Raw genomic sequence first — 12465 nt, 5'->3', positions numbered from 1 at the left:
TCGTATGCAGTCCTGATTGTGGCGCTCACCTGCTCGGCGCCAAACACGCATACGACCATCATTGGCACCAAGGCAGAAGCGACTCTCATCGCTGAAGACGACACGTCTCCATTCGTCCCTCCATTCACGCCTGTCGCGACACCACTGGAGGCGGGCTGCACGATGTTGGGGCGTGAGCGGAAGACGGCCTAACGGTGTGCGGGACCGTAGCCCAGCTTCATGGAGACGGTTGCAAATGGTCCTCGCCGATACCCCAGGAGCAACAGTGTCCCTAATTTGCTGGGAAGTGGCGGTGCGGTCTCCTACGGCACTGCGTAGGATCCTACGGTCTTGGCGTGCATCAGTGCGTCGCTGCGGTCCGGTCCCAGGTCGACGGGAACGTGCACCTTCCGCCGACCACTGGCGACAACATCGATGTACTGTGGAGACCTCACGCCCCACGTGTTGAGCAATTCGGCGGTACGTCCACCCGGCCTCCCGCATGCCCACTATACGCCCTCGCTCAAAGTCCGTCAACTGCACATACGGTTCACGTCCACGCTGTCGCGGCATGCTACCAGTGTTAAAGACTGCGATGGAGCTCCGTATGCCACGGCAAACTGGCTGACACTGACGGCGGCGGTGCACAAATGCTGCGCAGCTAGCGCCATTCGACGGCCCACACCGCGGTTCCTGGTGTGTCCGCTGTGCCGTGCGTGTGATCATTGCTTGTACAGCCCTCTCGCAGTGTCCGGAGCAAGTATGGTGGGTCTGACACACCGGTGTCAATGTGTTCTTTTTTCCATTTCCAGGTGTGTATATACGATAGAAGAAAATAGAAACTTAAGCTGTGCTGAATGAAGATCAGTTTGGCCTTAGGAAAGGCAAAGACACGAGAGACGCATTTCTGACGTTCATAGTGGAAGTAAGACAAAAGAAAAATCTGGGCACGTTCATAGGATCTTTCAACCTAGAAAAAGCGTTCGACAAAATGGACTGGTGCAAGATGTTCGAAATTTATAGAAAAATAGGGGTAAGGTATAGGGAAAGACCGGCAACATACAATATGTACAAGAACCAAGAGAGGAAGACCAAGTAAAAAGTGTCAGATTAAAATGGGTATAAGAAAGGAATTTAGTCTTCCACCCCAACTGTATAAACAATGTATCGAAGAAGTAACGACGGAAATAGCGGTTCAAGACTGGAATAAAAATTTGACGTGGAAGGATGTCTATGACAAGATTCCCTGAAGACACAGCTATCCTCATTGAAAGTAAAGAAGAATTACAGGATCAGTTGAATACAGTGAACAGTCTACTGAGTACGGAATATACAATGAGGAGCCGAAGAAAGTGGGGCCCCCACAACCATGCAGGAGTGCCGCAACACGACGTGGCATAAACTCGACTAATGTCTGAACTTGTGCTGAACGGAACTGACACCATGAATTTTGATGAGCTGTCCATAAATCTGCGGGGTAGAGATCTCTTCTGAACAGCACGTTGCAAGGCAACCCAAACATTCTCAATAACGTTCATGTCTGGAGAGTTTGGTAGCCAACGGAGGTGATTAAACTCAGAAGAGCGTTCCTGGAGCCACTCTATAACAGTTCTGGGCGTTTGGGGTGTCGCATTGTCCCGCTGGAATTGTCCGAGTGCATCAGAATGCACAATGGACATGAATGATGCAAGTGATCAGAGAGGATGCTTAAGTACGTGTCACCTGTCAGAGTCGTATCTAAAAGTATCATGGGTCACATGTCATTATAACGGCACACGCCCTACAGCTTTACAGTCTCCACCAGCTTGAACAGTCCCCTGCTGAGATGCAGGGTCCATGGATTCATGAGGTTGTCTCTATACCGGTGCACGTCCATCCGCTCGATACAAATTGAAACGAGACTCGACTGACCAGGCAACATGTTTCCAGTTATCAACAGTCTAACGTCGAGTTGAAAGGCCCTGGAGAGGCATAAACCTTTGTGTCGTGCAGTCATCAAGCGTACACGAGTGGCCCTTCGGCTCCGAAAGCCCATACCGATGTCGTTTCGTTGAATGGTTCGCACGCTGACAGTTGTTCATGGCCCAGTACCGAAATATGCAGCAATTTGCGGAAGGGTTGCACTTCTGTCACGTTGAACGATTCTCTTCAATCGTCGTTGTTCCTGTTCTTGCAGGATCTTTTCCCGGCCGCAGATATGTCGGAGGTTTGATGTTTTACCGGATTCCTGATATTGACGGTACACTCGTGGAATGATCGCATGAGAAAATCTCCACTACGTTGCTACCTCGGAGGGAGATGCTGAGTGCCATCGCTTGTGCGTTGACTATAACACCGCGTTCAGACTCACATGTTGATACCCTGCCATTGTAGCGGCAGTAAGCGATCTAACAACTGAGCCAGATACTTGTTGTCTTATATAGGTGTTGACGACCGCAGCGCCGTATTTTACCAGTTTACATAGCTGGTCGTAGGTTTTGTTTCAAAAATGAACAGCATAGAGACAAAAGTGATGACACTTTCTGCAGGACCTGACCATCATTTTGCAGTACAATGCTCAAGCACGTACAGTGCAAGCTGTTAGTCATTTGTCTGACTGATCATCAATATTCATCATCATCAATTTGTCTGACTGATGGGGCTGCTAAGTGGTATACCCTAATGCACTACCCTGATTAAAGCCCTCGTGAGTTCAACTCGATTTCTAAACTGTAGGAAACACTTCACGGCATTCGCTTCAGAACTACTACAAATTTGTCGAGCAATAGATCGCGCTGCCGGAACTGTCAACACAACTAGCACTGCTAACAGTATCCTACGACTTCTACATCGCTGGCAACGGGTTATACACATTGCTGGTGGCTTCTTTGAAGGTCAGTAAAACTTTGAAACACGTATCTATTTTGTACGAGCTGTAAATAAATAGTTGCCACTATTAAAGATCCAGCCCTCGTACAATCGCGTAAGAAATACCATGGTAGAAGGGATCATCAGCTTCCTGTTGGATTGGGGAAAAGGGAAAGATAAGAGGGAGGAGAAGATTGACCGATGTAGAGGGTAGAGAGGGATTGACAGAGAGAAGGGAGGGGGAAATCGTCAGAGATGTGGGAGAGGAGGAGATGGACAGAGATCGGAAGAGATAGGCAAGGGGACCATGAGGAGTTGGACAAAGAAAGGGAGAGGAGGCAACAGACGGAGAAAGGAAGAAGAGAAGATGAACAGTAAGAGAGGAGAGGACTAACTGGCCAGAGATCAGCAAGAGGACGTCATAGACAGGGAGAGGACGATGGAGAATATGATCATCGATTGGGATGGGGGGGAGACTTACAGGGAGAGGGGGAGTAGGAAATAGGGAAGCGAGAAGGAAAAGGACAACAAGTGGCGGAGGAGGAGATATAGGGGGGAGGAGATGGACAGAGGGCGAAAGAGCTAATGGACAGATTGATAGATAGAGAGGGAGGAGCAGATGGGCAAAGAGAAGGGTAAGAGGAGATGGACAGTTATGGGCAGGAGGATATGGATCAAGATATCAAGGTGGATGAGGTGGACAGAGAGGTGAGAAGGAGGAGATAGAGGAGAAGGAGAAGTCAGACAAATACATGGCTAGAATAAGTACATACCAGAGCAACAATGAGTACTCAGCTAGCTACATATAACAACAATTCAAATCTAAATAAAATGATGCTAAGTTCTGAGTACCATTATTAGTTTCCTACTACTGGTTAATTCACTATTTGTGTGGTAGCGATGACTTATTGTTGTGGATTGGCAAGAGAGCCAACCCACTATGAGAGGAAGCCGAAAGGCACGCGTTTTAGCTCACGCAGGCTGGCGTGAGGTCTGGAAAAGGTCAAGGAAATTAGACTAGTAAAAAAGGACGTAGCTGTGGAATGCTTAACTGAGGTCTGGAACAGGTCAAGGAAATTAGACTAGTAAAAAAGGACGTAGCTGTGGAATACTTAACTTTAGGTAAAATAGTCCCCCATTCGGATCTCCGGGCGGGGACTACTCAAGAGGACGTCGTTATCAGGAGAAAGAAAACTGGCGTTCTACGGATCGGAGCGTGGAATGTCAGATCACTTAATCGGGCAGGTAGGTTAGAAAATTTAAAAAGGGAGATGGATAGGTTAAAGTTAGATATAGTGGGAATTAGTGAAGTTCGGTGGCAGGAGGAACAAGACTTTTGGTCAGGTGATTACAGGGTTATAAATACAAAATCAAATAGGGGTAATGCAGGAGTAGGTTTAATAATGAATAAAAAAATAGGAGTGCGGGTTAGCTACTACAAACAGCATAGTGAACGCATTATTGTGGCCAAGATAGACACACAGCCCATGCCTACTACAGTAATACAAGTTTATATGCCAACTAGCTCTGCAGATGATGAAGAAATAGATGAAATGTATGACGAGATAAAAGAAATTATTCAGGTAGTGAAGGGAGATGAAAATTTAATAGTGATGGGTGACTGGAATTCGTCAGTAGGAAAAGGGAGAGAAGGAAACATAGTAGGTGAACATGGATTGGGGGGAAGGAATGAAAGAGGAAGCCGCCTTGTAGAATTTTGCACAGAGCATAACTTAATCATAGCTAACACTTGGTTCAAGAATCATGAAAGGAGGCTGTATACATGGAAGAAGCCTGGAGATACTGACAGGTTTCAGATAGATTATATAATGGTAAGACAGAGATTTAGGAACCAGGTTTTAAATTGTAAGACATTTCCTGGGGCAGATGTAGATTCTGACCACGATCTATTGGTTATGAACTGCAAATTGAAACTGAAGAAACTGCAAAAAGGTGGGAATTTAAGGAGATGGGACCTGGATAAACTGAAAGAACCAGAGGTTGTAGAGAGTTTCAGGGAGAGCATTAGGGAACAATTGACAGGAATGGGGGAAAGAAATACAGTAGAAGAAGAATGGGTAGCTCTGAGGGATGTAGTGGTGAAGGCAGCAGACGATCAAGTAGTTAAAAAGACGCGGGCCAATAGAAATCCTTGGGTAACAGAAGAAATATTGAATTTAATTGATGAAAGGAGAAAATATAAAAATGCAGTAAATGAAGCAGGCAAAAAGGAATACAAACGTCTCAAAAATGAGATCGACAGGAAGTGCAAAATGGCTAAGCAGGGATGGCTAGAGGACAAATGTAAGGATGTAGAGGCTTGTCTCACTAGGGGTAAGATAGATACTGCCTACAGGAAAATTAAAGAGACCTTTGGAGAGAAGAGAACCACTTGTATGAATATCAAGAGCTCAGATGGCAACCCAGTTCTAAGCAAAGAAGGGAAAGCAGAAAGGTGGAAGGAGTATATAGAGGGTTTATCCAAGGGTGATGTACTTGAGGACAATATTATGGAAATGGAAGAGGATGTAGATGAAGATGAAATGGGAGATAAGATACTGCGTGAAGAGTTTGACAGAGCACTGAAAGACCTGAGTCAAAACAAGGCCCCGGGAGTAGACAACATTCCATTAGAACTACTGATGGCCTCAGGAGAGCCAGTCATGACAAAACTCTACCATCTGGTGAGCACGATGTATGAGACAGGCGAAATACCCTCAGACTTTAAGAAGAATATAATAATTCCAATCCCAAAGAAAGCAGGTGTTGACAGATGTGAAAGTTACCGAACTATCAGTTTAATAAGTCACAGCTGCAAAATACTAACGCGAATTCTTTACAGACGAATGGAAAAACTGGTAGAAGCCAACCTCGGGGAAGATCAGTTTGGATTCCGTAGAAATGTTGGAACACGTGAGGCAATACTGACCTTACGACTTATCTTGGAAGAAAGATTAAGAAAAGGCAAACCTACGTTTCTAGCATTTGTAGACTTAGAGAAAGCTTTTGACAATGTTGACTGGAATACTCTCTTTCAAATTCTGAAGGTGGCAGGGGTAAAATACAGGGAGCGAAAAGCTATTTACAATTTGTACAGAAACCAGATGGCAGTTATAAGAGTCGAGGGGCATGAAAGGGAAGCAGTAGTTGGGAAAGGAGTGAGACAGGGTTGTAGCCTCTCCCCGTTGTTATTCAATCTGTATATTGAGCAAGCAGTAAAGGAAGCAAAAGAAAAATTCGGAGTAGGTATTAAAATTCATGGAGAAGAAGTAAAAACGTTGAGGTTCGCCGATGACATTGTAATGTCAGAGACAGCAAAGGACTTGGAAGAGCAGTTGAACGGAATGGATGGTGTCTTGAAGGGAGGATATAAGATGAACATCAACAAAAGCAAAAAGAGGATAATGGAATGTAGTCAAATTAAGTCGGGTGATGCTGAGGGAATTAGATTAGGAAATGAGACACTTAAAGTAGTAAAGGAGTTTTGCTATTTAGGGAGTAAAATAACCGATGATAGTCGAAATAGAGAGGATATAAAATGTAGACTGGCAATGGCAAGGAAAGCGTTTCTCAAGAAGAGAAATTTGTTAACATCGAATATAGATTTAGGTGTCAGGAAGTCGTTTCTGAAAGTATTTGTATGGAGTGTAGCCATGTATGGAAGTGAGACATGGACGATAACTAGTTTGGACAAGACGAGAATAGAAGCTTTCGAAATGTGGTGATACAGAAGAATGCTGAAGATAAGGTGGGTAGATCACGTAACTCATGAGGAGGTATTGAATAGGATTGGGGAGAAGAGAAGTTTGTGGCGCAACTTGACTAGAAGAAGGGATCGGTTGGTAGGACATGTTCTGAGGCATCAAGGGATCACAAATTTAGCATTGGATGGCAGCGTGGAGGGTAAAAATCGTAGAGGGAGACCAAGAGATCAATACACTAAGCAGATTCAGAAGGATGTAGGTTGCAGTAGGTACTGGGAGATGAAGAAGCTTGCACAGGATAGAGTAGCATGGAGAGCTGCATCAAACCAGTCTCAGGACTGAAGACCACAACAACAACAACAATCCATAAATGGTGAACATCGCTCTTGATGGTACATGTTTTACAGCATCATAAGTAACTGGTAATGGCGCATTGCTAGGTCGTAGCAAATGACGTAGCTAAAGGCTATGCTAACTATCGTCTCGGCAAATGAGAGCGTATTTTGTCAGTGAACCATCGCTAGCAAAGTCGGCTGTACAACTGGGGCGAGTGCTAGGAAGTCTCTCTAGACCTGCCGTGTGGCGGCGCTCGGTCTGCAATCACTGATAGTGGCGACACGCGGGTCCGACGTATACGAACGGACCGCGGCTGATTTAAAGGCTACCACCTACTAAGTGTGGTGTCTGGCGGTGACACGACACTTATCATAGACGCCATATATTTCAGAATTATCGAATACATTGTAGATATTCAACAATAGCCACCAGAACAAGTGATGTAGGTCAACCATTGTTTTCAGATACAAAAGAGACACACTGTCATCGTTCGTGCAAAATATAATTACTGTGTTATTTCAGGATGCAGGAAGCTAAACTCTCGAAAAAATTTCTGCCTGTGTGAACTGCAGGGACTAAAGCAACAGAAATGTTTCATTACATAAGGCTGGGGCATTGTGTAATATGTGGTACCCATGTGATCAAAGAGATCCTTTGTAAACAGTGATTTCTGGAACTCATGTTCAAATATAAATGCCAACTTGTGAAGTGTAGCAGTTGAAGCCGACTGAATATTTATAAATTTAGTCACTATTAAATTCTACGAACTGCCATTTTCTTCCGTGCTTTACTTCTGTTAATATATTCTTTTACCCCGTAGTCTTTACTGTTTTACAGTTTAGGATAAGTATTCAGAGTCTTTTATATCTCGTCTCAGGGACATATTTTGGTTACATTTTTCACTCTAAGTGAAATATTCCCTTCTGCTGGGTTACATAGCTATTCTTAACTGTAACTTTGTGATAGTGTTTAATGTAGCTAGTTATTAATATAAAGCTTCAGGAAATATAGAAGAATTTTTCTCAAATCTCTCTCTTTCTCTCTCTCTCTCTCTCTCTCTCTATATATATATATATATATATAGAGAGAGAGAGCAGGAGATACGATGTCATAAACATTGAGATACGTGAAAATGAAACTGCAGAGCAAAATTAACCAGAGATACAGCTGAAATACGTGTACAAATACATATGGTATATGTTAATTATATATAAAAATTGTTTCACGTATATTTAACATATTTCACATGTATTTGTACACATATTTCACATCTATCACTGGTGAATTTGGTCATGCTGTTTCATTTAGACACTGCTCAATGTTTATGATATCGTATCTCCTGAACTACGAGCTAGGTTACAATATCTCCGGATGTAATTAACATTTTACAATGCACCAAACGGCAATGATTACGTATTTGTTTATATGTTCAGATGTGCTAACAAAACTAACTGGGTTCCATTTTAAAAAACGTAGGTTTGTGTTAAAAAACATACTTCCGTGCATTTCTTTATGGTTTGTATTAACCAGTTACACTAGCCCCTCTCCTCACGTTCGGTCTGAGGAATCGATTCGTCAGTATTTAATGTGGTTTACAAATTATATCCAGCGGTAACGTTAGGTGACTCACCCTGTAATATATACGCTCCTGGAAATGCAAAAAAGAACACATTGACACCGGTGTGTCAGACCCACCATACTTGCTCCGGACACTGCGAGAGGGCTGTACAAGCAATGATCACACGCACGGCACAGCGGACACACCAGGAACCGCGGTGTTGGCCGTCGAATGGCGCTAGCTGCGCAGCATTTGTGCACCGCCGCCGTCAGTGTCAGCCAGTTTGCCGTGGCATACGGAGCTCCATCGCAGTCTTTAACACTGGTAGCATGCCGCGACAGCGTGGACGTGAACCGTATGTGCAGTTGACGGACTTTGAGCGAGGGCGTATAGTGGGCATGCGGGAGGCCGGGTGGACGTACCGCCGAATTGCTCAACACGTGGGGCGTGAGGTCTCCACAGTACATCGATGTTGTCGCCAGTGGACGGCGGAAGGTGCACGTGCCCGTCGACCTGGGACCGGACCGCAGCGACGCACGGATGCACGCCAAGACCGTAGGATCCTACGCAGTGCCGTAGGGGACCGCACCGCCACTTCCCAGAAAATTAGGGACACTGTTGCTCCTGGGGTATCGGCGAGGACCATTCGCAACCGTCTCCATGAAGCTGGGCTACGGTCCCGCACACCGTTAGGCCGTCTTCCGCTCACGCCCCAACATCGTGCAGCCCGCCTCCAGTGGTGTCGCGACAGGCGTGAATGGAGGGACGAATGGAGACGTGTCGTCTTCAGCGATGAGAGTCGCTTCTGCCTTGGTGCCAATGATGGTCGTATGCGTGTTTGGCGCCGTGCAGGTGAGCGCCTCAATCAGGACTGCATACGACCGAGGCACACAGTGCCAACACCCGGCATCATGGTGTGGGGAGCGATCTCCTACACTGGCCGTACACCATTGGTGATCGTCGAGGGGACACTGAATAGTGCACGGTACATCCAAACCGTCATCGAACCCATCGTTCTACCATTCCTACACCGGCTAGGGAACTTGCTGCTCCAACAGGACAATGCACGTCCGCATGTATCCCGTGCCACCCAACGTGCTCTAGAAGGTGTAAGTCAACTACCCTGGCCAGCAAGATCTCCGGATCTGTCCCCCATTGAGCATGTTTGGGACTGGATGAAGCGTCGTCTCACGCGGTCTGCACGTCCAGCACGAACGCTGGTCCAACTGAGGCGCCAGGTGGAAATGTCATGGCAAGCCGTTCCACAGGAGTACATCCAGCATCTCTACGATCGTCTCCATGGGAGAATAGCAGCCTGCATTGCTGCGAAAGGTTGATATACACTGTACTAGTGCCGACATTGTGCATGCTCTGTTGCCTGTGTCTATGTGCCTGTGGTTCTGTCAGTGTGATCATGTGATGTATCTGACCCCAGGAATGTGTCAATAAAGTTTCCCCTTCCTGGGACAATGAATTCACGGTGTTGTTATTTCAATTTCCAGGAGTGTATATACACTCCTGGAAATGGAAAAAAGAACACATTGACACCGGTGTGTCAGACCCACCATACTTGCTCCTGACACTGCGAGAGGGCTGTACAAGCAATGATCACACGCACGGCACAGCAGGACACACCAGGAACCGCGGTGTTGGCCGTCGAATGGCGCTAGCTGCGCAGCATTTGTGCACCGCCGCCGTCAGTGTCAGCCAGTTTGCCGTGGCATACGGAGCTCCATCGCAGTCTTTAACACTGGTAGCATGCCGCGACAGCGTGGACGTGAACCGTATGTACAGTTGACGGACTTTGAGCGAGGGCGTATAGTGGGTATGCGGGAGGCCGGGTGGACGTACCGCCGAATTGCTCAACACGTGGGGCGTGAGGTCTCCACAGTACATCGATGTTGTCGCCAGTGGTCGGCGGAAGGTGCACGTGCCCGTCGACCTGGGACCGGACTGCAGCGACGCACTGATGCACGCCAAGACCGTAGGATCCTACGCAGTGCCGTAGGGGACCGCACCGCCACTTCCCAGCAAATTAGGGACACTGTTGCTCCTGGGGTATCGGCGAGGACCATTCGCAACCGTCTCCATGAAGCTGGGCTACGGTCCCGCACACCGTTAGGCCGTCTTCCGCTCACGCCCCAACATCGTGCAGCCCGCCTCCAGTGGTGTCACGACAGGCGTGAATGGAGGGACGAATGGAGACGTGTCGTCTTCAGCGATGAGATTCGCTTCTGCCTTGGTGCCAATGATGGTCGTATGCGTGTTTGGCGCCGTGCAGGTGAGCACCACAATCAGGACTGCATACGACCGAGGCACACAGGGCCAACACCCGGCATCATGGTGTGGGGAGCGATCTCCTACACTGGCCGTACACCACTGGTGATCGTCGAGGGGACACTGAATAGTGCACGGTACATCCAAACCGTCATCGAACCCATCGTTCTACCATTCCTAGACCGGCAAGTGAATTTGCTGTTCCAACAGGACAATGCACGTCCGCATGTATCCTGTGCCATCCAACGTGCTCTAGAAGGTGTAAGTCAACTACTCTGGCCAGCAAGATCTCCGGATCTGTCCCCCATTGAGCATGTTTGGGACTGGATGAAGCGTCGTCTCACGCGGTCTTCACGTCCAGCACGAACGCTGGTCCAACTGAGGCGCCAGGTGGAAATGGCATGGTAAGCCGTTCCACAGGACTATATCCAGCATCTCTACGATCGTCTCCATGGGAGAATAGCAGCCTGCATTGCTGCGAAAGGTGGATATACACTGTACTAGTGCCGACATTGTGCATGCTCTGTTGCCTGTGTCTATGTGCCTGTGGTTCTGTCAGTGTGATCATGTGATGTATCTGACCCCAGGAATGTGTCAATAAAGTTTCCCCTTCTTGGGACAATGAATTCACGGTGTTCTTATTTCAATTTCCAGGAGTGAATATTGAATATATATATATATATATATATATATATATATATATATATATATATATATATATATATATATATATATAGGGTGTTACAAAAAGGTATAGCCAAACTTTCCTCACACGCAAATAAAGAGAAGATGTTATGTGGACATGTGACCGGAAACGCTTACTTTCCATGTTAGAGCTCATTTTAGTTTCCTCAGTGTGTACTGTACTTCCTCGATTCACCGCCAGTTGGCCCAATTGAAAGAAGGTAATGTTGACTTCGGTGCTTGTGTTGACATGCGACTCATTGCTCTACAGTACTAGCATCAAGCACATCAGTACGTAGCATCAACAGGTTAGTGTTCATCATGAACGTGGTTTTGCAGTCAGTGCAATGTTTACAAATACGGAGTTGGCAGATGCCCATTTGATGTATGGATTAGCACGGGGCAATAGCCGTGGCGCGGTACGTTTGTATCGAGACAGATTTACAGAACGAAGGTGTCCCGACAGGAAGACGTTCGAAGCAATTGATCGGCGTCTTAGGGAGCACGGAACATTCCAGCCTATGACTCGTGACTGGGGAAGACCTAGAATGACGAGGATACCTGCAATGGACGAGGCAATTCTTCGTGCAGTTGACGATAACCCTAATGTCAGCGTCAGAGAAATTGCTGCTGTACAAGGTAACGTTGACCACGTCACTGTATGGACAGTGCTACGGGAGAACCAGTTGTTTCCGTACCATGTACAGCGTGTGCAGGCACTATCAGCAGCTGATTAGTCTCCACGGGTACACTTCTGCGAATGGTTCATCCAACAATGTGTCAATCCTCATTTCAGTGCAAATGTTCTCTTTACGGATGAGGCGTCATTCCAACGTGATCAAACAGTAAATTTTTCACAATCAACATGTGTGGGCTGACGAAAATCCGCATGCAATTGTGCAATCACGTCATCAACACAGATTTTCTGTGAACGTTTGGGCTGGCATTGTTGGTGATGTCTTGATTGGGCCCCATGTTCTTCCACCTACGCTCAATGGAGCACGTTATCATGATTTCATACGGGATACTCTACCTGTGCTGCTAGAATATGTGCCTTTACAAGTACGACAGAACATGTGG

Source organism: Schistocerca cancellata, chromosome 7 (genome assembly GCF_023864275.1).
Source record: "Schistocerca cancellata isolate TAMUIC-IGC-003103 chromosome 7, iqSchCanc2.1, whole genome shotgun sequence".
In the NCBI taxonomy this organism is placed as follows: domain Eukaryota; kingdom Metazoa; phylum Arthropoda; class Insecta; order Orthoptera; family Acrididae; genus Schistocerca; species Schistocerca cancellata.
The sequence above is the reverse complement of the archived record's forward strand: the minus strand, read 5'-3'. Positions refer to the sequence as shown.